At 45.1% G+C, this 27,695-nt stretch overlaps 1 protein-coding gene and 1 non-coding gene across 6 annotated transcripts in view; both read right to left on the bottom strand.

The window, feature by feature from the left end:
* The window catches only part of LOC126088613 (uncharacterized), a 511,853-nt gene that overhangs the window by 446,405 nt on the left and 37,753 nt on the right, over positions 1 to 27,695 (bottom strand). The gene's annotated exons all lie outside the window — the stretch shown is intronic.
* On the bottom strand, positions 8,876 to 8,950 carry Trnas-cga (transfer RNA serine (anticodon CGA)). The gene has a single exon. It is a non-coding gene; the product is annotated as a tRNA-Ser (tRNA).

Here is a 27,695-nt window from a genome sequence, read left to right as displayed (position 1 = left end):
TCTGCAGCCCACATCTACATCTACATGACTTCTCTGCAATTCACATTTAAGTGCTTGGCAGAGGGTTCATCGAACCACAATCATACTATTTCTCTACCATTCCACTCCCGAACAGCGCGCGGGACAAACGAACACCTAAACCTTTCTGTTCGAGCTCTGATTTCTCTTATTTTATTTTGGTGATCGTTCCTACCTATGTAGGTTGGGCTCAACAAAATATTTTCGCATTCGGAAGAGAAAGTTGGTGACTGAAATTTCGTAAATAGATCTCGCCGCGACGAAAAATGTCTTTGCTTTAATGACTTCCATCCCAATTCGCGTACCATATCTGCCACACTCTCTCCCCTACTACGTGATAAAACAAAACGAGCTGCCCTTTTTTTGCACCCTTTCGATATCCTCCGTCAATCGCACCTGGTAAGGATCCCACACCGCGGAGCAATATTCTAACAGAGGACGAACGAGTGTAGCGTAAGCTGTCTCTTTAGTGGACTTGTTGCATCTTCTAAGTGTCCTGCCAATGAAACGCAACCTTTGGCTCGCCTTCCCCACAATATTATCTATGTGGTCTTTCCAACTGAAGTTGTCCGTAATTTTAACACCCAGGTACTTAGCTGAATTGACAGCCTTGAGAATTGTACTATTTATCGAGTAATCGAATTCCAACGGACTTCTTTTGGAACTCATGTGGATCACCTCACACTTTCCGTTATTTAGCGTCAACTGCCACCAGCCACACCATACAGCAATCTTTTCTAAATCGCTTTGCAACTGATACTGGTCTTCGGATGACCTTACTAGACGGTAAATTACAGCATCATCTGCGAACAACCTAAGAGAACTGCTCAGATTGTCACCCAGGTCATTTATATAGATCAGGAACAGCAGAGGTCCCAGGACGCTTCCCTGGGAAACACCTGATATCACTTAATTTTTACCCGATGATTTGCCGTCTATTACTACGAACTGCGACCTTCCTGACAGGAAATCACGAATCCATTCGCACAACTGAGACGATACCCCATAGGCCCGCAGCTTGATTAGAAGTCGCTTGTGAGGACCGGTGTCAAAAGCTTTCCGGAATCAACTTGAGATCCCCTGTCGATAGCAGCTAGATGCGTTGCACAAGAACGATGTTTTCTGAATCCATGCTGATTACGTATCAATAGATCGCTCCCTTCGAGGTGATTCATAATGTTTGAATACAGTGGGCTGTGAGCTGGTGACGCAAGGGCGAAGCACGTTTCATAAAAGACAATTACTTTGACGTTTTTTCTGATACAGACAATGATCACTTTCTGTTTTTATGTAAAATAATTTTATGGAAATGTTAATCGCCATACCCTCGTTTTATGGCCAGGTTAAAAATCAGTGTAACTTGTATGATATTTTACTTGAAGATAAATTTTCAGCTGAGAATAGTCTTACAAAGTGATCACAGCGATTAAGGCATGCAACACATGCCGTACACAGGTGATAGCACTGGGGTGTCAACGACATCAGGTAAACACGGCACAAGTGGTTCAAAATGGTTCAAATGGCTCTGAGCACTATGTGACTTAACATCTAAGGTCATCAGTCCCCTAGAGCTTAGAACTACTTAAACCTAGCTAACCTAAGGACATCACACACATCCATGCGCGAGGCAGGATTCGAAACTGCGACCGTAGCTGTCGCGCGGCACCAGACTGTAGCGCATAGAACCGCTTGGCCACCTCGGCCGGCGCCGGCACTAGTGGTCGGGATACCACGTCTGGGGTTGTTCGGACGCCTGATACATGTCTTTCCATTTGACGCCACTTGCGGGGAATCGGGCGTCGATGAAGATGAGATGAATTGGTTAGAATAGCACGAACGTCAAGTCCCCGAAAGAAGAAGATGTCAGATCCGGTCGCGGATTGACCCTGGGAGCCCGCGATTCAGAGGCAGCAATGCTAACCAATAAACGACGAACTGCCGCTTATAGGGTTTCCTAAATACTTCAAACAGTGTTACAACATTGCAGTTTTGTGGTGTAATGGAACAGAGAAATAGCAGTATCACAATCTGTGAACGAATTATTTTTAAATTTTGGCACATTGCCGCCACGATTTAGTACGCCCTTTGAAGCTAAGCATGAGAAATAGGAACACGTTTTGGCCTCGAGGGTCGGCAGCTTGTGCGGATGCTGGTCAGCTCGGTGTCGGGCCCTGGAGCGGCCGGCGGCTGCAACGCGATCCGCCGCGTGCCTACTGGAGCGGCTCCAGCACGCACCACCGGCCACGCCGCCGCTGCAGCCTCCGATGTCTGGCTCTCCCAGGACCCTGGGCCCCGCCTCCGGGCCGCAAGGCACCGCGGGGACTGCCGCGAGTCCAAGCAGATACTCGGAAACACACTGCATTTCGGCGTCAAGTGTGTGGAATCCGCGCGGTCACACGGCTGTTCGAGCAGACATGAAGAGCAAAGACGCAGAATGTTAAAAAACCTTTAAGAGTTCTCACATAAAAACGTTTCGCGGCGTTACTTTTCAGCACGTCCAAGCATTACGGCAACACTCGAGTTTATCGCCATGTCTTCATCAGGAGTAACTGTCTCTCATCATTCTCAATAAACGGCCCGTGACTGGCCAATCCATGCTATCATGACGTCATGTTGCCTGAGATGTTGTCGAGGTCTACGATGGAAGAACGCCGGTGGCGCCACGCTCCCGTTGGAACCTAAACCACTACGTGAATTTCTCTCACGGTCACGACAATCAATTGTACCTGAGGAAAACGTTAAAGGGAACCGCTAAATGCTCATCTGATACTGCTATTTCTCTGTTACTTATAGAATATCGGATGGCGAGTTTAACCATTCTCATGCTGAAAAAGCCTAACTATTGGAACCACTGCGCCGACTCCCTTCGTTCCCGACGGGAAGTAACTGCATCTGCTGTCTCCACCGTCTGCTGCTCTCTCACTTTTACCAAAATAAAAATGGAAGTCTGATGGTGGCGGTACTGAGCTATCAATGTCCTCACCTCCTCCAAGGCGGTGCTTGAAATGTTTGGCGGTGCCATATCATATTGAAGACAGCTGTTTTTATTTTGCCACATTCGCATCTCCCACAACACTAGATGCACTCGCTAGCACTTCGTAATTCGCATTTAAGCTTCTGTGATGATGCTGTTTGGGATGGGAGCGATTTTATATTGCCTTACCACGATAAATTTGTCTTTTCCTTGCGGGGAAATGGTGTTAGCAACGTTGTACGTTAATTTCGACCATTCTTCATTTATTAAATGTTCGTATAGTCGTTGTGTGTCACTGTTAATTCCCTAATTTCATCATACGAGACAGTATGATTCTGAATTGCTGTATGACCACAGTGACACGTCTATGTCTTTCGCATTGATCCTGCCCAGGTAAATTACACTGGCCGTGTCCCTTATTGCGGTTTGCATGGCCAACAGGCAACATTATGATAGGCCTCAGTTCTTAACCTTTAGTCTAAGATATGTTCGACTTTTGTCAAATCCGGTGTACGTAATCAGCAGGAAGCTGCACGATGTTTTACGGTAATGTCTACCGGGTAGACTCCGAGGATCACCAGTAAAGCATCTGGTGGATTCACCTGTTCCGCAAGCACCGAAGTCTGTGCGCCCAGGCACTTGCTACGAAGCCTGTGATGGCAGTGAAAAGCAGCATCGTGATAGATTCGCACCACATTCAACGGTAGCTCCTAGTTCTTGAGCGGGAAACTTTGTGAATAATGTTGCTAGCGACTGTCTGAGCGCGTTGTGCGAAGTTTCGCTTTTCAACCAATCGGACTTCGAGATATCATGCGACTGTCAATTGAGATGTTTTCTAATTTAACTGTAGGGTTTCTTCATAATGAAATATTTCGACACACAGTAGCCCTCCAGATGCTAAATCTGATGGTAGGTCAGACTGGATCGACCTGTTTCCTTTCGTTTCTACGAAAATTTTATCACATACACTAGGCCGACAAAAGTCATGTCCGACCTCCTTTTACCCGCTGTAGTGCAGCAGTTCAGTGTGGCATGATTTTAACATGTCGTTGGACGTCCCCTGCCGAAATACTCAGCCATGCTGCCTCCATACTCGTCCATGATTGCCAAAGTTTCGCCGGTGCAGGATCTTCTGTACGAACTGACCTCTCGATTATCTCCCATAAATTTTCGATGAGATTTACGTCGGGCGTCATGGCTGGCCAAATCATTCGCTAAAATTGTCCAGAATGTTCTTCAAACCAATCACGAACAATTGTGGCCCGATGACATGGCGCATTTGTCATCCATAAAAATTCCGTACCACGAATGGCTGCAAATGGTCTCCAGGTAACCTAACATAACCATTTCCAGACAATGATTAGTTCAGTTGGACCAGAGCACGCAGTCCATTTATGTAAAAACAGTCCACATCATTATGGTCCCACCACCAGCTTGCACAGTGCCTTGGGTCCTTCGCTTCGGGCTACCATCAGTTCATACCAATTGCAATCGGGACTCATCTGATCTGGCCGCGGTTTTCCAGTCGTCTAGGGTTCAAACTATATGGTCAAAAGCCCAAGAGAGGCGCTGCAGGTGGTTTTCTGTTAATGAAGGTTTCTGCATCGGTCGCTGCTGCCACGGCCCATTAACGCCGAATTTCATGACACTGTCCTAACGGATAGGTTCGTCGTACTCCCACATTGATTTCTGCGGTTATTTCAGGCAGTGTTGCTTGTCTGTTAGCACTGACAACTCTAAACAAACTCTGCTGCTTTCGATGGTTAGGTAAAGGTCCCTGCCACTGCTTTGTTCGAGGTGAGAGGTAACGCCCGAAATTTGGTACTCTCGGAACACTCTTCACACTGTGGATGTCGAAATACTGAACTCCCTAACGATTCCCGAAATGGAATGCGCCATGCGTCTAGTTACAACTACCATTCCGCGTTCAAAGTGTGTTAATTGCCGTCGTGCGGTCATAATCATGACGGAAACCTTGTAAGAGGTCCGAGCAGATGTAATTTCGATGTATTGCTCATGCGCTGCCTACGATATGCAAGGTAGAAGAGAATCTCTGACCAGAGAGCAGTGTTGACTGCAGTAGGAACTGTGTAGCTGTAGCAGTAAGTTGTTGCTAGTCTGCAGTCTGGTCTGGTCTGGTCTGGTCTGGTGTATCGTATTGGGTGGGCCGGTCGCGGTGCAGCGATGCCGGAGCCTGAGTATTATTGTATAAGGTAAAAAGCAGCCTCGCACATATGTAGTAATGTCATCTCAAGTCCCATGTAAATGTTTTAAAAATCTCGTAATAATAATCTGTCTCATAAAAAGTAACTTTTAACAACCATTCATTTCAATTTAAAGAATTTACTAATTTCTCCCATCCGTGATCATCCCGATTGTTGCAAAAGAAAAATCAGTTGCTTCTTTTCATAAATGTCAAATCTATCGGCCAGCATTGCACAGGGCTATGCCAGAAAACATTATTTTAAGAGCAGATATATATGCGTTTCCGGCGACTTCATTGAGATAAGAATTTTCTTTTTGTTATTCAGAATGATCTTTCAGGGCCATGACGCAGCACTGCTGACGTCCAAAATTTACCAGGTTAAATTCACAGTCAATTAGTGAAAAGTCATAAGTGAGTGACAATTTAATTGAGAGGTTAGTTACATTGTACACTCCTGGAAATTGAAATAAGAACATCGTGAATTCATTGTCCCAGGAAGGGGAAACTTTATTGACACATTCCTGGGGTCAGATACATCACATGATCACACTGACAGAACCACAGGCACATAGACACAGGCAACAGAGCATGCACAATGTCGGCACTAGTACAGTGTATATCCACCTTTCGCAGCAATGCAGGCTGCTATTCTCCCATGGAGACGATCGTAGAGATGCTGGATGTTGTCCTGTGGAACGGCTTGCCATGCCATTTCCACGTGGCGCCTCAGTTGGACCAGCGTTCGTGCTGGACGTGCAGACCGCGTGAGACGACGCTTCATCCAGTCCCAAACATGCTCAATGCGGGACAGATCCGGAGATCTTGCTGGCCTGGGTAGTTGACCTACACCTTCTAGAGCACGTTGGGTGGCACGGGATACATGCGGACGTGCATTGTCCTGTTGGAACAGCAAGTTCCCTTGCCGGTCTAGGAATGGTAGAACGATGGGTTCGATGACGGTTTGGATGTACCGTGCACTATTCAGTGTCCCCTCGACGATGACCAGTGATGTACGGCCAGTGTAGGAGATCGCTCCCCACACCATGATGCCGGGTGTTGGCCCTGTGTGCCTCGGTCGTATGCAGTCCTGATTGTGGCGCTCACCTGCACGGCGCCAAACACGCATACGACCATCATTGGCACCAAGGCAGAAGCGACTCTCATCGCTGAAGACGACACGTCTCCATTCGTCCCTCCATTCACGCCTGTCGCGACACCACTGGAGGCGGGCTGCACGATGTTGGGGCGTGAGCGGAAGACGGCCTAACGGTGTGCGGGACCGTAGCCCATCTTCATGGAGACGGTTGCGAATGGTCCTCGCCGATACCCCAGGAGCAACAGTGTCCCTAATTTGCTGGGAAGTGGCGGTGCGGTCCCCTACGGCACTGCGTAGGATCCTACGGTCTTGGCGTGCATCCGTGCGTCGCTGCGGTCCGGTCCCAGGTCGACGGGCACGTGCACCTTCCGCCGACCACTGGCGACAACATCGATGTACTGTGGAGACCTCACGCCCCACGTGTTGAGCAATTCGGCGGTACGTCCACCCGGCCTCGCGCATGCCCACTATACGCACTCGCTCAAAGTCCGTCAACTGCACATACGGTTCACGTCCACGCTGTTGCGGCATGCTACCAGTGTTAAAGACTGCGATGGAGCTCCGTATGCCACGGCAAACTGGCTGACACTGACGGCGGCGGTGCACAAATGCTGCGCAACACCGGCCAACACCGCGGTTCCTGGTGTGTCCGCTGTGCCGTGCGTGTGATCATTGCTTGTACAGCCCTCTCGCAGTGTCCGGAGCAAGTATGGTGGGTCTGACACACCGGTGTCAATGTGTTCTTTTTTCCATTTCCAGGAGTGTATTATTACCAGGTTACTGAATTTATTTTTTTTGTTGGGACGTTACACTGTATGTGAACGACATAATTATAATTTTTTACTGTTGAGAGATTTAGGAATTTTTCTGTTTTGAAGTTACGCTAAATGTGAAAGAATTTTGTAGGGAGGTTACAAATTGGAAAGAATTTTGTGGGGAGGTTAAATGTAAATGAATTTTGTAGGGAGGTTACAACCTTTTCACATGAATCACCTGAGGACAAATGACAGCTCCACCAATGCACTGCCCTTTTATACTCTGAAGCGCCATAGAAACTGGTATAGGCATGCGTATTCAAATACAGAAATATACAGACAGGCAGAATATGGCGCTGCGGCCGGCAAAGCCTATGGTAGACAACAAGTGTCTGGCGCAGTTGTTAAATCGGTTACTGCTCCTACAACGGCAGATTATCAAGATTTAAGTGAGTTTGAACGTGGTGTTACTGTCGGCCCACGAGCGATGAGACACAGCAGCTCCGAGGTAGCGATGAAGTGGGGATTTTCCCGTACGACATTTCACGAATGTACCGTGAATATCAGGAACGCGGTAAAACATTAGATCCCCGACATCGCTGCGGCTGGAAATGATGCTGTAAGAAAGGGACCAACGACGACTGAAGAGAATTGTTCAACATGACAGAAATGCAACCCTTCCGCAAACTGCTGCAGATTTCAGTGCTGTCAACACCGACATTGGGCTGTTGATGACTGGAAACATGTTGCCTAGTCGGAAGAGTCTCATTTCAAATTGTATCGAGCGGATAGACGTGTAGGGGTATGGAATCCATGGACACTACATGTGAGCAGGAGACTTTTCAAGCTGGTGGAGGCTCTGTAACGGTATGGAGCGTGTGCAGTTGGAGTATTATTGGACCCCTGATACGTCTAGATACGACTCTGACATGTGACACGTACGTAAGGATCCTGTCTGATCACCTGCATCCATTCATGTCCATTGTGCATACCGACGGTCTTGGGAAATTCCAGCAGCACAATGCGACACCCCACACGTCCAGAGTTGCTACAGAGTGATTCCTGGAGTGTAAAAACTTCCGCTGGCCACCCAACTCTCCAGACGTGAATATTATTGAGTATATCTGGAATGCTTTGCAATGTACTGTCAGAAGAGATCTACACCCCCTCGTTCTCTTACGGATTTATAGACAGCCCTGCAGGATTCGCGCTGTCAATCGGCTTCAGCACCACTTCAGACATTAGTCCAGTTCATGCGATGTCGTGTTGCGTTTCTGAGTGCTCGCGAAGGACCTACACAATATTAGGCAGGTGTGCCAGTCTCTTTGGCTCTTAAGTGTACATTGTGTACGCTACAGTACCCCCATCCTGTATCACCTCAGAGTAAATGTTGAAAATAAAGTGGCTTGCATGTGTACGCAGTGATTTAAGGAAGTTATCTTTTCACTCAGATAAATTTCTACTCTCTCTCTCTCTCTCTCTCTCTCTCTCTCTCTCCCTCCCTCCCTCCCTCGTTCTCGAGAGCCTTTCGTGCCTACGAGAACCCGTTTGTCACGACGGCCTGGCATCGACAATCATGCGCCGATTACACAGATCAACTACGCGCTGACGAGCCACGCAGACCTTTACAGCGGTCGGAGAAATTGCCAGAGCGGCAGTGGGGCGGGTGCCCTGACGGCTCTGGCCCGAGCTAATAACACGGGCAGCGGGGCGGCGCGGCGGCCGCAGCGTGAGAAACGTACGCACGTGCGTGAGCGCCACGCACCTGCACGCACCCCACAGCGGAGTGTGCGCTGATATGAAACTTTCTGGCAGATTAAAACTGTGTGCCGGGCCGAGACTCGAACTCGGGACCTTTGCCTTTCGCGGGCAAGTGCTCTACCAACTGAGCTACCCAAGCACGACTCACACCCCGTCCTCACAGCTTTACTTCTGCAACTACCTCGTCTCCTACCTTCCAAACTTAACAGAAGCTCTTCTCCGAACCTTGCAGAACTAGCACTCATGAAAGAATGGATATTGCGGAGACGAGGTACTGGCAGAAGTAAAGCTGTGAGGACGGGGCGTGAGTCGTACTTGGGTACCTCAGTTGCTAGAGCACTTGCCCGCGAAAGGCAAAGATCCCGAGTTCGAGTCTCGGCCCGGCACACAGTTTTAATCTGCCAGGAAGTTTCAAATTATGAATTGTCCGTCTGGTCATTGAAGAGTCTGGTCGCTGTACTCAAATTTGTGTTTGTGTCGATCTATAGCCCATTTACAATAGCGAGGTGTAAGGAAGATTCTTGTGACGAAGATTGATTCTGCACAATTAATCTATTTGCAGCCGAAGGAAGTAGCTTTCGAATGGGAACTGCAAACGTCTGGTGATAAGTCGACAAATCAGCCGAATCCTCCAGTGGAAAAACAGGTCTGGTGTGTCATACACGGCATCAATGACAGTACGTGTATGATGGGAATCTCGTATCGACGCAGCTAGCTTGTACGCCTAGTAAGTGAAGTATGGCTCCTTGACCGATTTAGGTGTTCGTATGAATATGATCACTCCCAAAGAAATGATGAAAACATACACAACTTGCAACAATGACACAGTTTTCACATGTGCTCTGTCAAAGCACATGTTTTTAACGTTTTTGAAGTATCGTTCGGTTTTGGAAGCTTTGACTCTTTACTTCCTTTATTGTAACATAGTTCACACCCGTTTGTTTGTTGTTTTCATTACTGTGAGATGGCTATGTGGTATTTCGCCTGCTCTCACTTTTACTTGCTTCGGTACTGTACTCTTACCAAATGACCCATGTTCTACAACCAATGTATAATATGATAACTGCCAAGATTACAGAAGGAGAACAAACATTTCAATGACTTGACGCAAAGTTAATAATTTTGTGAAAATAAAGTTGGCAGCAGGGAGTTTTTGAACTCATCTCGCGCACGTATTAGTCCAACACCGTGACCACTTTCTTTTTTTTAATCTCATTTTGTTCATCATTCTTCGTTGCATTTGTTCCGAGCGGACATCCCATGACACCTGTTGAAGTTCATCAGTGACGCATTCAGTCAGTTTTTTTCTTACAGGCGGCACCTGTCTTTCCGACCGAACACTCTGAGCTACTGTGCCGGCAGACCATTGAACCACCACGCCACTGCTCCTTCACATCCCTCAATGTTTTACTTCTTGAGCTTGGGCCATTCACCATTTCTATTTGGCTTTTTCTTACAGTTCAGTACACCCTCTTCCCGTTTTCATGCTTGACCATTTTTGCCCACTGGGCCCTCTTACCAATAATTTTGAGTGGGTTGCAGTCCGGGTTTGCCGTGTAAGTGACAACATAGAGTACGATGAGGGGGACATTCCATTCAGGTGGCCGGCCGATGTGGCCGAGCGGTTCTAGGCGCTACGGTCCGGAACCGCGCTGCTGCTTCGGTCGCAGGTTCGAATTCTGCTTCGGGCATGGATGTGTGTGATGTCCTTACGTTAGTCAGGTTCAAGTAGTTCTAAGTCTAGGGGACTGATGACCTCAGATGTTAAGTCCCATAATGCTTAGAGCCATTTGAACCTTTCAAAAAAAAATTGCTCTGCGCACTAGGGGACTTTACTGAGGTCATCAGTCGCCTAGAACTTAGAACTACTTAAACCTAACTAACCTAAGGACATCACACACGTCCATGCCTGAGACAGGATTCGAACCTGCGACCGTAGCGGTCGCGCGGTTCCAGACTGTAGTGCCTAGAACCGCTCGGCCACCACGGACGGCTTGAACCTTTCAGGTGAGTGCCAGTGAAACCTTAAGCCGTCCCGACATGGGACGTGTTTCTCATCGTTAAGCGTACCAAGCGTGATCTCCATCATCGTTGGTGCACACTCAGAAACGAGCTGGTGCATCACACGCGCTCCTCATGCCGATTTGCGACCACAGCGTTCTCAGGGACAGTTGACGGCTGTATATGGTTCGCAGGGCAAACAGTTTATTTCCGAAAATTGATGAGTGTAATACTGCTACGTTAGTTATCTTAAAAATGACATTTCCTCCCTTGTACATGTGCTACACTCCGATTAAAATTACTTGATAGTTTCCTTTTCTAGAAAAGGCATTTGACAATGTGGTTTGGGACAAGCTGGCGACTATAATGAGGGAAAAGAGAGTGGACTGGAAACCCAGAAGACTTATAAACTCATCATATCTTATCAAAAAGTTTCAGTTAAAGTGAGAGGAGAAAGTACAAACTGGATCAGACTAGGAAAAGGAGTCAGACAAGGATGCTGTTTATCACCTACTCTTTTCAACCTCTACTTGGAAAATATGATTGACCAATGTTCATTAGATGACAAAGGCGTAGAAATTGGAGGAAGAAGAGTAGGGTGTTTGAGGTTTGCTGATGACATGGTCCTTCTAGCCACAGGGGAAAAAGAATTACAGGATTTGCTGGACACCATTGAAAAAAAAATATGGAATGAAAATTAACACAAATAAAACAAAAATATTGGCACAAGGAGGAAATAAGGAAATAAAATTTATGCTGAATGGAGAAATACTAGAACAGGTGCAAAATTTTAAGTATCTTGGAAGCAGGATAGACACCGACTGGAAGCGCACAACAGAAATTAAAACGAGGATAGCAATGGCAAAAGAGGCGTTTTATAAGAAAAGGAGAATTTTCTGCAGCGGTCTGGACAGGGAACTCAGGAAGAGACTCAAAAAATGTCTTGTATTGAGTGTTCTTCTATATGGCGCTGAAACATGGACTATGAGGAAGAAAGACAGAGAAAGCCTGGAGGCTTTTGAGATCTGGACATGGCGGAGGATGGAAAGAATAAGTTGGATGGACAGAGTAAAAAAATGAATAGGTACAGAGAAGGGTGGGAGAGAAAAGACAGTTACTAAATGTAATACAGAGAAGAAAAAGAAATTGGATTGGGCATATATTAAGAAAGAATGACGGACTGATAAAAGCAGTTTTAGAAGGTTATGTAGAAGGGAAAAGGAAGCGAGGAAGGAAGAGATTCCAGATACTGGATGACATGATGGACGGTACAACATACAGCAGCTTTAAGAAGGAAGCAATGGATCGCAGAAAATGGAGAGGCAAAGGACCTGCTAATATAGCAGATAACTGATGATGATGAGTAGATGATATCAACAGTGCATTTTCGACAGAACAGAATTCGAAGGTTTTTCCAGACTTTTCCCGAGCAATGTTGAGTCCGCAGTTCAGCTCTGTTGCTTTCGCACTCGCGTTACGTGCGCCTTGTTTTTGAAGCACGCGGCGCGCTATGGGGGATTGGCGGCACGTCCCCGAAGGCCGGCGCGCCGTACCTGCCGCCGGTCCTGGAGACGTGTGGAACCAGTTCTGGGTGTGCGCCACTTTGCGGCTGACCTTCTCCTTCGAACGCTGCCCAAGTCAGATGTGAAAGTGTGACCGGTGCCGACTCTGTTTTTCTCCGTTTTCATCTGCTGCTGAGCGGAATGCCAACCCCACAATCTTAGAGAACAGTCACGGGCTGGCGGGCGCGCGTTACGCGACGAGCGGCGAGAGCCATCCTTCGGAATGTCGTTAGATGCCTTTTTTTTTTTTTAATGTCGTGTATCTGGCAAGTAGTTACTTTGCTAAAAAGGGCGTTTCTCAGTACGCACGATGTACTATTCAGCGTTCCCAACATATATCAACAACAGCCGTGCCCAGTACCCAGACATCACCTCGCAACATTATCTTCGTACAAGTCCTCTTAGGGGTGCATATTGCACCTGCAGCATTCCTGCCATTTTTGAACTGAATCTTCGTATCCTTTACTTAAGTCTACGTCTACGTGATTACTCTGCTATTCACAATAAAGTACCTGGCAGAAGGTTCAATGAACCACCTTCAAGCTGTCTCTCTACTGTTCCACTCTCGAACGGCGCGTAGGAAAAACAAACATTTAAATTTTTCTGTGCGAGCCCTGATTTCTCTTATTTTATCGCGATAATCATTTCTCCCTATGTAGGTGGGTGCCAACAGAACGTTTTCGCAATCGCAGGAGAAAACGTGATTGAAATTTCATAAGAAGATCCTGTCGCAACGAAAAACGCCTTTGTTTTAATGAGTGCCACTCCAATTCACGTATCATGTGTGTGACACTATCTCCCCTATTTCGCGATGATACAAAAAGAGCTGCCCTTCTTTGTACTTTTTCGATGTCATCCGTCAGTCCCACCTGATGCGGATCCCACACCGCACAGCAATTACTCCAGAATAGGGCGGACAAACGTGGTGTAAACAGTCTCTTTAGTAGACCTGTTGCAGCTTCTAAGTGTTCTGCCAATGAATCGCAGTCTTTGGTTTGCTCTACCCACAATATTATCTATGTGATCATTCCAATTTAGGTTATTTGTAATTGTAATCCCTAAGTATTTTGTTGAATTTATAGCGTTCAGATTTGTGTGACTTATCGCGCAATCGAAATTTAGCTGATTTCTTTTAGTATTCGTGTGATTAACTTCACACTTTTCCTTCTTCACGGTAAAAAATGGTTCGAATGGCTCTGAGCACTATGGGACTTAACTTCTGAGGTCATCAGTCCCCTAGAACTTAGAACTACTTAAACCTAACTAACCTAAGGACATCACACACATCCATATCCGAGGCAGGATTCGAACCTGCGACCGTAGCGGTCGCGCGGTTCCAGACTGTAGCGCCTAGAACCGCTCGGCCACCGCGGCCGGCTACGAAACATGTTCATTTTACGTTTGACCTCACGCCATTTGCACAAGGCCACTCCGGCCGGCATTCAGGGTCAATTGCCACTTTCCGCACCATACAAATGTCTTATCTAAATCATTTTGCAAGTCGTTTTCATCATCTGATGATTTTACAAGACGGTAAATGACAGCATCATCTGCAAACAATCTAAGACGGCTATTCAGATTATCTCCTGTGTCGTTAATATAGATGAGGAATAATATAAGGCCTATAGCACCGTCTGTGTTTCTGCTTCCTGTTCTTGATCAGCATCCAGTCTTTGTCCCTTTAATTTGATTTGCAACATGGGAAAGAGTAATAATTCGGTCGGCGCTAAGTTCGATCGTTAATAAAGCCGTCATCTAATTTTTAAGCATAACATCTTGCATACTGTGCACCATATCCGGTCACACGTCGTCGTTATGCAGCAGCTAGCTGTTTTATGCTTTCTCTGTGTTTCTTCTATTTCTACTTCTTCTTCTTCCTCTTCTTCTTATTCTAGCGAGGTTCGCTTATTCATGATTTGACAATTTCTTTCAACTCCATGGCCGAGTGGCTCTCCTGTCAGCATGCGCGTCATTCAACGTTTGATAAGAAAGTTCTTTGTGCCATCTGTCTCTGAGTTCATGAATTCTATAATATCTGCTACGTGTGACCTCGTGCTTTTACCATGTTTATCGTGCTCTGTGTGGCGCAGACTGGGATCCAGCCCGGCATTTGCCTACGCAAGCCCGAAACCAGACACTGACTGGCCAGTGCACTTGGCCAAAGGATTCCATCCGGATCTAGTCACCTTCTGTGTCTCACCATTTAGCGAGCTGCTGCCTTAGGCGCAGCTCCACTGGTTTCATTCTTGTTCTTCCTCAGACCTTAGCCTCATAACATTATAACACCCTATTGTTCAGTTGGGATGAACTCGTTACAACTGAAGCTTTTTTTTTTTGGCCCGTCTAAGAATGTATCTACTATCACGACGAGACTTAGTATTTTTACGGTCTGTCATAAACCATACCTGCGCCACTAGGCTAAACCTGCTGAGTAAGGTCAAAATCCTTTTGGGGCTGTTGCCGAAGTCTTTATATTCCCGGGAAACTTGTAACCAGTATTTCTTCCGTTCATAGTCCAAGTTATGGATAATACTTCATGTATTTTCCATTCCACCGCAAGCAGAGGCTTCACAGCGATGAATTTTCAAAGGTTCTGCAGCGGCTGTCTGGTGAAGATCTTACTGCCGTGTAGTACAGACCTAAACGTCTGTGACTTTTTTGCTCTTTGCTCTTATTTCGCTGCATTCTCCTCCATGTTAGGCGATATGACCTCAGTGTGTTAAGAGACCTTGGACGACCAATCTACTATCTTGCAAAAGCAAAAACCTCGCTTTCGAGACAGACTCTGAATTACGAAGGATGACTGTCGGTGGTTTTTCAACTTTTTCTTAAATGCCAGTACCGGTCTTTAACTTAGTACTTTACCTAAAGAGCTGTCAAGAAACGTTTTGGATATTTCTGCCAAGTGGTGCTATTTCATCTCTGCCACACAAAACATATGGAAACACAGCAATGGACATACATTCATTGGTGGTAATGAAGCAATTCAATCAGTTTGTGACACTTGCTGTATTACAAGGGGCGTGAATTAGTAATGAAACACATTTTTTTCTCTGGTCAATTTCGTTTCAAAAAATTAGGAATTATGGAATATTCCCTTTTCAGCTCCTATAGTTTCATTAAGTTCTGATAGGTGGCAACGCTATAAGTACCATTCAAAATGGCGACTGTAACGGAGGTGTTATTTAAGCAGACAGCTGTGACTGAGTTTCTCTTGGAGGAGAACCAGAGCATCGCAGAATGTCTGCGGAGACCTGGAGAAGAACAGATCCACGGTGAGTCGTTGGGAGAAGCGTCTGTCATCTTTGCAACAAGGTCGCACAGTCTGATCTCCCAAGTGCCGGCAGGCCGCACACGTCTGTGACTCCTGCAATGTTGGAACGTGCGGACACTCTCATTCGAGGTGGCGCATTACATTCAGACACCTCGCTGTGCAACTGGAGTAACTGTTGACAGTGCTGTCACGCACTGAAAGCCCTTCGTAGTTTACGTAGCGAATGTGACAAGGTACCAGCGGGGCTTCGCTGGGGTACGCTTTACTAATAACCACTTGTGTACGAATTTCAAATTTCAGAAAGTTATGGATAATACTTCATGTATTTTCCATTCCACCGCAAGCAGAGGCTTCACAGCGATGAATTTTCAAAGGTTCTGCAGCTGCTGTCTGGTGAAGATCTTACTGCCGTATAGTACAGACCTAAACGTCTGTGACTTTTTTGCTCTTTGCACGTCTGGAGATTTTTCTATTATAATGTGTAAGATCACCAACAAGTTTAATTTTGGCGCAATTTCCTCCGCCTTTAACATACACACAGGCAGACTCGCTTTCACTTATATTACAATGATTCCTTGTGCCTAGACCCATAGCAGTTGATGCCATGAAACATGAGTTTGCTTTTGTCCTATCATAGAACTCACTTATTTCAAAAGTACGGTAAGCAATAATGTCCCTTTCATTAAAGCTCTCAAGTCCTGCAACTGATGCCACTTTGTCTCCAGGATACCGTACTATACCTACAGTCACCCAACCATTTCCATGATCATTGTCAGCAATACTATCCAGAGTAAAATTGAACACAGCTCCACAAAACACTCAAGGGCCGTGTAAAAACACTTGACCGCTTACAGGAGCATTTAATTCAAGCCGGCCGGGGTGGCCGAGCGGTTCTGGGCGGTACAGTCTGGAACCGCGCGCCCACTATGGTCGCAGGTTCGAATCCTGCCTCGGGCATGGATGTATGTGATGTCCTTAGGTTAGTTAGGTTTAAGTAGTTCTAAGTTCTTGGGGACTGATGACCTCAGAAGTTAAGTCCCGTAGTGCTCAGAGCCATTTGAACCATTTAATTCAATATCATTTACAGCTTTATAAGGGACATTATTGCTTACCGTACTTTTCAAATAAGTGAGTTTCTATGATAGGACAAAAGCAAACTCATGTTTTATGGCATCAACTGCTATGGTTCTACGCACAAGGAATCATCGTAAAATAAGTGAAAGAGAGTCTGCCAGTGTGTATGTTAAAGGCGGAGGCAACTGTGCCAAAATTAAACTTGTTAGTAATCTTACACATTATTATAGAAATTTAATGAAGTTCCATTCCTTATCTCCTTTCTTTATATCCCATCACGTCTGGAGACTTTTGAAAGAATACGAGATGTACAATTTTTGAAAGTTTGGTGATCTGCTGCATATACTAAAGAATCCCCCATTAAGTGCAAAATAAAAGTAGTAACTTTTTCCTGGCGTAAACACTTGAGTGATTAAGCTGTTTTTTGCAAACTGGGAATAAACATCTTGCGTCAACACACTGACACTACACTAAAGACGTTGACTTACAATCAAGCCAACCGAGCTGCATGCACGCACGAGAAATTTATCTCGCGCGACAGTAAAAGTAGAGAAAAATAGACGTGCCGAAGCACATCGTGTGCGAATGTAGTGGGAAAGAGCTGTACCTCACGTACTCTTGGCCGTGCGTAATGCGGCGACTTACGGAGTACAGGCGTCCTAAATGTACAGGGTTATTACAAATGATTGAAGCGATTTCACAGCTCTACAATAACTTTATTATTTGAGATATTTTCACAATGCTTTGCACACACATACAAAAACTCAAAAAGTTTTTTTAGGCATTCACAAATGTTCGATATGTACCCGTTTAGTGATTCGGCAGACATCAAGCCGATAATCAAGTTCCCCCCACACTCGGCGCAGCATGTCCCCATCAATGAGTTCGAAAGCATCGTTGATGCGAGCTCGCAGTTCTGGCACGTTTCTTGGTAGAGGAGGTTTAAACACATAACCCACAGAAAGAAATCGCATGGGGTAAGTCGGGAGAGCGTGGAGGCAATGACATGAATTGCTGATGATGATCTCCACCACGACCGATCCATCGGTTTTCCAATCTCCTGTTTAAGAAATGCCGAACATCATGATGGAAGTGCGGTGGAGCACCATCCTGTTGAAAGATGAAGTCGGCGCTGTCGGTCTCCAGTTGAGACATGAGCCAATTTTCCAGTATGTCCAGACACACGTGTCCTGTAACGTTTTTTTCGCAGTTTAAAAAGGGGCCGTAAACTTTAAACCGAGATATTGCACAAAACACGTTAACTTTTGGTGAATTGCGAATTTGCTGCACGAATGCGTGAGGATTCTCTACCGCCCAGATTCGCACATTGTGTCTGTTCACTTCACCATTAAGAAAAAATGTTGCTTCATCACTGAAAACAAGTTTCGCACTGAACGCATCCTCTTCCATGAGCTGTTGCAACCGCGCCGAAAATTCGAAGCGTTTGGCTTTGTCATCGGGTGTCAGGGCTTGTAGCTTCTGCTTTAGCCTTTTCCTTAAGATTTTCCAAACTGTCGGCTGTGGTACGTTTAGCTCCCTGCTTGCTTTATTCGTCGACTTCTGCCGGCTACGCGCGAAACTTGCCCGCACGCGTTCAACCGTTTCTTCGCTCACTGCAGGCCGACCCGTTGATTTCCCCTTACAGACATCCAGAAGCTTTAAACTGCGCATACCATCGCTGAATGGAGTTAGCAGTTGGTGGATCTTTGTTGAACTTCGTCCTGAAGTGTCGTTGCACTGTTATGACTGACTGATGTGAGTGCATTTCAAGCACGACATACGCTTTCTCGGCTCCTGTCGCCATTTTCTCTCACTGCGCTCTCGAGCGCTCTGGCGCCAGAAACCTGAAGTGCGGCTTCAGCCGAACAAAACTTTATGAGTTTTTCTACGTATCTGTAGTGTGTCGTGACCATATCTCAATGAATGGAGCTACAGTGAATTTATGAAACGATTCATTCATTTGTAATGGCCCTGTAGCTGTGATACCAGAGGGGAACTCTAATGACGTGAAATGTACTTGGCACGAAGCTGTCACATTTCCACGCAGGCGAGAGTTGCGGTGCTCCGCAGTCTGTTACACTCCTCCGCCAACTTCCGCCGTCTCATTAGCCGCATTAATGAAAGAGAAAGTGAGCTCATGTCAGCCACATCATCCATCCAGTAATTGCCAGCACCTCTTCTCACCAAGTCGCTGCAGAGTTCCGACGTGACTGCGCGATGAATTAGCGGTTACTGTAACGACACATCTGTCTTTGCACAACGTTTATGGCCAAGAAGCGCCGGTAGTAGGCCAAGGAAGCCGGGTGCTGGTTCATACCCAAATAAGTATAATTTGGCAGAATACTAGCAAGCGTTTCCTATTTTATATTATAAGGGGCAATCAAAAAGTTACCGTTCGATGGCCGTGCAGTCCAGAATCGGTATGCCAATCAGGCCACGAGCCGTGAACATTGAGGCAATAATTCTACCAACGCACCACGTTGACGATACCTGTTTGGTAAAACACGATATGCTGCTCCGTGAAGAAGTCAGTAACTGTCTTATGCGCATCATCGTCTGACGGAAATAATCGACCCTTAAAGGTCTTCTTTAAGGGAGCGAAGGTGGGATAATCTCGCGGGGAGAGATCAGGACTATAGGGCAGGTGCTCGAGGGCCTCTCACTGAACTCTTCCAGACTTGATTTTTTTCTGGAGGAAGGAAAATTTTCGTTTATGCCCTACTGTTCTTAGGTGAATGGTTTTAGATTCAAGATATACACAAAAATATGTAACCATTTTCGCATTTTATGGACTGAAATAACTAATTACGAAACATTCTCTATTGTAATAAACAGTAAAATGATCATTCAGTAATTACCATGCAGAATAACAATAACAATATTCAATTATACAATGGAATATAGTGAGCCTCAATCTGTATATTGAGCAATCAGTAAAGGAAACAAAAGAAAAATTCGGAGTAGGTATTAAAATGGAGAAGAAATAGAAACTTTGAGAGTTCGCCGATGACATTGTAATCCTGTCAGAGACAGCAAAGGACTTGGAAGAGCAGTTGAACGGAATGGACAGTGTCTTGAAAGGGGGATATAAGATGAACATCAACAAAAGCAAAACGAGGATAATGAAATGTAGTCGAATTAAGTCGGGTGATGCTGAGGGAATTAGGTTAGGAAATGAGACACTTAAAGTAGTAAATGAGTTATTATGTGGGGAGCAAAATAACTGATGATGGTCGAAATGGATGAGATATTAAACGTAGACTGGCTATGGCAATGTAAGCGTTTCTGAAGAAGAGAAATTTGTTAACATCGAGTATAGATTTAAGTCTCAGGAAGTCGTTTCTGAAAGTATTTGTATGGAGTGTAGCCATGTATGGAAGTGAAACATGGACAATATATACTTTGTGCAAGAAGAGAATAGAAGCTTTCGAAATATGGTGCTTCAGAAGAATCCTGAAGATTAGATGGGTAGATCACATAACTAATGAGGAGGTATTGAACAGAATTGGAGAGAAAAGAAATTTCTGGCACAACTTGACTAAAAGAAGGGACCGGTTGGTAGGACATGTTCTGAGGCATCAAGGGATCACCAGTTTAGTATTGGAGGGCAGCGTGGAGGGTAAAAATCGTAGAGCGAGACCAAGAGATGAATATACTAAGCAGATTCAGAAGGATGTAGGTTGCAGTAGATGGCAGCGCTTTTGCAGGATGAAAATGCTGAACATTCACAAATATGTATCTCAGGTTTCCATTGAGAAAAAATACTTGTGTCGGAGCTAAGGCACGGTAAAAGTTAATGTACACAACTGTAAACAGAGGCTCTGAAAGGGTTAGGTTGGCGTAACTTCTGTGTTACATTTGCGATGAAGGGACGTGTGTCATCATGAAGCAGCAGCAATTCTTGTCGCAATATTCCACAACGGTAGTTTTCGCCCCATACACATTCTTCGTTCTCCCCATGAACGTCTACCGATGTTTGCCCTTCGATAGCTAAGAGAATAATAACAGCACTTTCGTAGTGTTTCCAGGCGTTTGATAATAATATCGCCACAGTCCACCTTTCCACATTTACCGCACGTACATTGCGACAGTAATGCGACAGTAATCCTTTGTCTACATATCGGTGCTAATGCACCCGAATCACAGTCGCCCTACGTTGCAGCAGCGGCCTTAAACGGGAAATTTTTGATCGCCCCTTACACTGTTCAAGTCTTTGTCTTCCTCTACAACTTTTATCCCCGACAGTTGCATCCATCAGGAAAGTGACGATTCCTCATGGCTAAAGAGGCGTCCTACCAACCGATAGCTTCTTTTACTTACGCTGATCCACAGATTTCTTTTCTCTCCGATTTAATACTTCATTAGTCATCCTGTCTACCTTTGTGATCTTCGGCATTCTTCTATAGAAATGCATTTCAGAAGCCACTATTCTCTTTCTGTCTGTATTGCTTATCGTCCAACGTATCACTTCCGTAAGAGGCTGCACTGCAGACGAACTATCAGAAACGGCATCCTAACACTTCACTTTATATTACGTGTTAATATCTCCATGCTACCGCCAGTCTCCATTGACATGCTCTCTACTTCAGCCATCATCAGTTATTTCTCTACCTGAATAGCAAAACTCTTCTACTGCTCTCTTCCTAATTTAATTCAGTCAGCACAGGTTCATTCAATTTTTCTACATTAATCTTGTTATATTTCTGTTACAGACATTGTTAAGTAGTTTGGAGTTTAACGTAGGACATTGGCGGAAAAGTGATTTACGTCACCAAATCACTTTCCCTTCTCGGCCAAATACCCACGACGAAAATTTTTCCCGCCATTAGGATTCAAACCCGCTTCCTCTGAGTCGTGCGCCAGCACACAAGCGTACAGTAGAGACGTCGCCTTCGAACGCGGCGCCTGTCTCAGAATGGCATTAGAAGCAATGAAATGTTTGTCTTTTATGTCATAAGTAGTTTGTAAAAACTTAAAACAGCCGTTAACTTGACTTGCAGAATTGTTTTGTTTCTATAGCGCTATAAGGCACTATTACATATGAATCGTTCAACTGAAATAGCGTGCCGACATAAAGTTATGTCTTTTGGATAATTCATAAACATGAATTCATCCAAAACTGATGAAAGTTTTAAGAAATCTACTCCTTCAGTTCCAGCGATTAACAAATTCACCTCTGACTTCAAACGTGGTCCTGTTTCTGCTGGAGATGTTGCAGTTGGTGCGCGTCCCGAAACTGCAGTCGTGGATAAAAGCTGAAAGGCCACAATCTTTTATTGCGCGATCGGCGATTAACGATGTATAAAATAGCTAACGCTATAAAGGTATCAGAGCTACGTATAAAATTAATTATGAAATAGCTTTATGGAAGTTGGTTGCGGTATTTGTTGAATATTGACTAAAAACGAATGATAAAACGAATCTCGTTAAAAAAGAAATTAATTGCTTTTCACGTCAAAAGCAAGGGCCCAACAGTTGAAGCCGCAAACCTAACACCTCTTAAAGTTCTGGCAGGAATTTTGTGGTTCTGTACGGAAAAAGGCTACGTCGATTTCTTCCCGCTCAAAACGACGTACTGAGTATAGTTAGTTGAAAAGGTATTTATTTCAAACACGTATCTATTCTAATCCTGAGTCAGTCACTTTCCAACCCTACCGTATGAACTTTAAGGACACCCTTTACTGCATCTGCAATATTTCTTTTCGTGAGACTAATCACATGCACTTTGCTTCGATGAAATATGAAAAATTCAGACAACAGAAGAAACAAGATAAATACATCGACGGCAACTCTGCTGATTACGAATGTTCTCCAGAGTAAAAGGGTACTCGGAAATTACTTAGGGAGAATAAGAATTCTGTATATAACGTGTGTAACTCAGCAAGACTTGCCTCTTACATAATATTATCTTTAATGTTTCATAAACTTATATTTGTGTTTTAGTTGCACAATAGGATAGAGTAATTAATTTTCTAGGCCAGAGGAGTCTTTGGTACAAGTTACGTTATACGTTAAGTAAATCTGTTGCCACTTTAAGGAACTAAAACTGTATGACACATTTTTGTAGTTTTTGTAAACACGGTGTATAGAAACATCGCTTTATTGACGTCACGAACGAAATAAAAGTAAAACAACAAGAACCTCACTTCGCCGACACACGTCTCTCCCTGTGCTTCGTTCTTTCCTCTTACTCGGTCTTTCCGGCTTCCCTAGAAGTAGGCGTTACCGAAGACGGCGACGGATTTTATTGCGACAGTGGTAACGGTATCGGTTTTAACGACTAGGTAACGTCTCGTGCACGGAAGTTAAACTGACGTGGCTCGATGAAGCCTTAAGTTTACTGTCACTCAGCCAACTAGCCTTTGACACGTCATGCCACTTGAGCATTCGTTGAATAATAAACATGTAGAAGCAGCAGCTACAGCTGAATACCAACGAAAAGTATAAAAATAACGAATTCGAAGAATTTTCTGGGTGATACTGTTATCGATAACGACTATTTCGTACTGGGAGGCCTTTACATCTTACAATTAGCGCAGGCGATAAAACTGTTACGTGTTCCAGCGTCCTGAGTATGCCATGTATTTCGCGTCAGACCAAGCAAAAACGCTCAGGAAACAGATGGCTACTGACAGAAATTATAGAAAAATGAAGAAGCAACTGGAGTAACCTCTTACGTTTGTGATAACTGCCAAGCTAAACGCTACACCAGTTTCCAGTTACAATTGTACTCCGACTTTGGTTGGATGAGTGATCCGTTTGTCAAATCAGCGGATGAAAGGGCATAAGACCTTCCAAACGTAGCGAGGAAGTGAGAGCCACAGATCGCTCTACGGACGAGCGTTGTACTTTAACGATTACCATACCTGGCAGCCTCAATCTTCGCAGTTTACCTTTTGACAATGAACCAATAGGAAATAATTTAGCGGCTGCCTGGAAAGAAAGTAAAAAAAAAAAGGAAGACAGATGCAACCGAGAAAGGAAGTGCCGCTAGAGAGGCACTTCTAATCGGTTTCAGCGGTGTTCAAGGCGCGGCGGCGTCCAAGGACCGTCGCCTCCCTGCGCGCTGCGCTGTAGACACGACAGCAGTTCTTCAGGCCACAGCCAATCACCCCCCACAGCCAATCGCTTGGCTCCACTGGATCGGATAATTCGTTTGCAAACGCTGCAGGCGGAGAGGCGCTTAGTTTCGGCTACCGACACGCTTTCGTTTCTATTCCGCAGGGCCGCTCATTTCGTGAGAGACGTCTACACCATTAGTCACGCAAAGACGACGTCAGGCAAAGTGTCCTGCTTCCCTCAGTTGACAGAACGTACCGAACGTACTACCAAACGTATTTAATCGCAGTAGATAAATTTTTCCTTCCGCTTTAGTACCCGTAAATTACACTACTGGCCATTGAAATTGCTACACCAGGAAGAAATGCAGATGATAAACGGGTATTCATTGCACAAATATATTATACTAAAACTGACATGTGATTACATTTTCACGCAATTTGGGTGCATAGATCCTGAGAAATCAGTACCCAGAACAACCACCTCTGGCCGTAATTACGGCCTTGATACGCCTGGGCATTGAGTCAAACAGAGCTTGGATGGCATGTACACATACGGCTGCCCATGCAGCTTCAACACGATACCACAGCTCATCAAGAGTACTGGCTGGCGTATTGTGACGAGCCAGTTGCCTGGCCACTATTGACCAGACGTTTTCAATTGGTGAGAGATCTGGAGAATGTGCTGGCCAGGGCAGCAGTAGAACATTTTCTGTATTCAGAAAGGCCCGTACAAGACTTGCAACATGCGGTCGTGCATTATCCTGCTGAAATGTAGGGTTTCGCAGGGATCGAATGAAGGGTAGAACCACGGGTCGTAACACATCTGAAATGTAACGTCCACTGTTCAAAGTGCCGCCAATGCGAACAAGAGGTGACCGAGACACGTAACCAGTGGCACCCCATACCATCACGCCGAGTGATACGTCAGTATGGCGATGACGAATACACGCTTCCAATATGCATTCACCGCGATGTCTCCAAACACGGATGCGACCATCATGATGCTGTAAACGGACCCTGGATTCATCCGGTTCAAAAATGGTTCAAATGGCTCTGAGCACTATGGGACTCAACATCGTAGGTCATAAGTCCCCTAGAACTTAGAACTACTTAAACCTAACTAACCTAAGGACATCACACACACCCATGCCCGAGGCAGGATTCGAACCTGCGACCGTAGCAGTTCCGCGGTTCCGGACTGCAGCGCCAGAACCGCTAGACCACCGCGGCCGGCCCGATTCATCCGAAAAAATAACGTTTTGCCATTGGTGCACCCAGGTCCGTCGTTGAGTACACCATCGCAGGCGCTCCTGTCTGTGCTGCAGCGTCAAGGGTAACCGCAGCCATGGTCTCCGAGCTGATAGTCCATGCTGCTGCAAACGTCGTCGAACTGTTCGTGCATATGGTTGTTGTCTTGCAAACGTCCCCATCTGTAGACTCAGGGATCGAGACGTGGCTGCACGATCCGTTACAGCCATGCGGATAAGATGCCTGTCATCTCGACTGCTAGTGATACGAGGCCGTTGGGATCCAGCACGGCGTTCCGTATTAAACCTCCTGAACCCACCGATTCCTTATTCTGCTAACAGTCATTGGATCTCCACCACCGCGAGCAGCAATGTTGCGATACGATAAACCGCAATCGCGATAGGCTACAATCCGACCTTTATCAAAGTTGGAAACGCGATGGTACGCATTTCTCCTCCTTACACGAGGCATCACAACAACGTTTCACCAGGCAACGCCGGTCAACTGCTGTTTGTGTATGAGAAATCGGTTGGAAACTTTCTTCGTGTCAGTACGTTGTAGGTGTCGCCACCGGCGCCAACCTTGTGTGCATGCTCTGTTAAGCTAATGATTTGCATATCACAGCATCTTCTTCCTGTCGGTTAAATTTCGCGTCTGTAGCACGTCATCTTCGTGGTGTAGCGATTTTAATGGCCAGTAGTGTATTTTTAACTCAAATTACGAAGCAGAATTCAAAATATAACTATTTATGCAGCATCGATACCCATTCTGTTAGAATTATAACGGAAAAGGTATCGATTAGCGAAACGGTCAGTGTCCGCAGATCGAGAGGCAATGATAAGTTTCAAACGGTATGATGGTTGTTTCTTCTTCGTCGTCGTCTTCTTCTTCTTTAGCACTACAGCCTTAGTCTTCCTTTTATTTGGGCATCCTGCCTTCTGCCATCCTCGCGACGTGTCCTAATCAGCAATTGAAATGCCCGCGCTACAGTACATTCGCTGTATGATGCAAAACAAAATGGTACAGCCCCTTAATGAAGTGGGTTATTGTGCGGTAAATCATTTTCGACAGCAGCAGAAAAGTTGCATCTGTTTCAGGCCAGCCCAGATGACTTCTTTCACCCTCTCCACGAATGTGGTCTATCGAACGGTGAAAATGCCGCATTGTAACGGCTTCTGATGATACTGAAAAAAGGACGTACTACTTTTTTTGGATAGAATATTAGGGAAAACCAAGACGCTTTTAGTTATAATGAGGTCGTAAACAGGTACAGAAATGCGTGCGACTATAGTATTTTGCCGTCTGGACTACAGCAAAGGCTGAATTCGCCTGAGGCGTTAAAGCGGGGAAGCCATTTCTGTGGTCGCAGTTAACAGCGCAAAACCAGTGGCGACATCGACCGCTATGGTCCGGGACGCCAATCGACGATACAGACGAATCCGGATCTCTCGGTGTTCAAAGTACTCCCAACGCCAACAGATGCCACATAGGACATGTAGAAGCCGGGCTGCCTTCCTTCACGTGATCCCTACTGGTGCATTACAGCAGGTGCCACTGAGAATTCTTTAAAAATCTTACCCACGTGACAGATACCACTTCTTCTGTCGCTTACCCATTCGCCTGATTTGACACTTGTGACGTTCTTCGTCTTTAGCTGCACTTCGGATGCGTAGTTTATCTGGAATAGGGACTCATTCCAACACTAAATTAACTGCAGACAAATGGACCAATTGAAATATAGAGAGACTGGTAAACTGAAGAAATTTCAACCTCAGAATTACGTCCACCCACTGTTCAGGAAAACATCCTCAAAACAAAAACATTGTGATCACCGAACAAGAATATAGGTAAATACCAAATGGGTCATATTGCGATTTCCAGTCCACATCACAAGGAGATTTTAAACTTTAAAGTTTGCAAAGAAGCAAAAATTTACACAGACCACTACCTAGCCCAAGTCAAACTAAATTTAAAGCCGCAATAATTCAGCAAAAGAATGTCGACAGTTTCTAATCTGGCACTAGTAAAATTTAACCACTACTATTAGAGAAGTAACTCTTGTACAGAACGTTAGCACAGAACTGAAAACACCTCAAACAAGTTTTGAGAACGTGCCACAACCAAATCTTCTAAAAAGGTGGAAAAAGGCCACTTGGTAGGATGAAGACTGTGAAGAGGCAGTAATGTCTCGACACACATCATTCTAAACATGAAATAGTAACAAATCAGAAAATGCACAAAACACTTTGCTGTCAAACAGAAAAAAGGTCAAAATTATACAAACAACAACACAATATGAGAACAATCAACTCCGTGAAACTGAAGAATACTTTTAAAAGATCGTTCCTTTTTATAGAACACTTCAAACAATGCTAAATGGATAACAACCACAAAATCTCTGGCTCAAGAAACAAAATCGAAAGTTGTCACTTAATAACCAAGTAAATTGCAGAGAACTTCGCATTTTTTTAAAATAAATAAGGTTCTAAACTGCCCTGGGGGCATAGAAAGATGTCCACCATAAATTCCTCCAAAAAGCAGTCAGGATTCACAAGCACCAAATGCTTTGCTAGGCAAAGTAAAGGTTAAAAAATAGCCAAGCATATGATGCAGACAGAAATGTTGAAGAATTCTTAAAATCATTTGGCCTATAAACCTTAAAAGA

This window comes from Schistocerca cancellata, chromosome 6 (assembly GCF_023864275.1).
Source record: "Schistocerca cancellata isolate TAMUIC-IGC-003103 chromosome 6, iqSchCanc2.1, whole genome shotgun sequence".
NCBI classification, from domain to species: Eukaryota; Metazoa; Arthropoda; class Insecta; order Orthoptera; family Acrididae; genus Schistocerca; species Schistocerca cancellata.
This window is presented reverse-complemented; position numbering and strand designations above follow the sequence as displayed.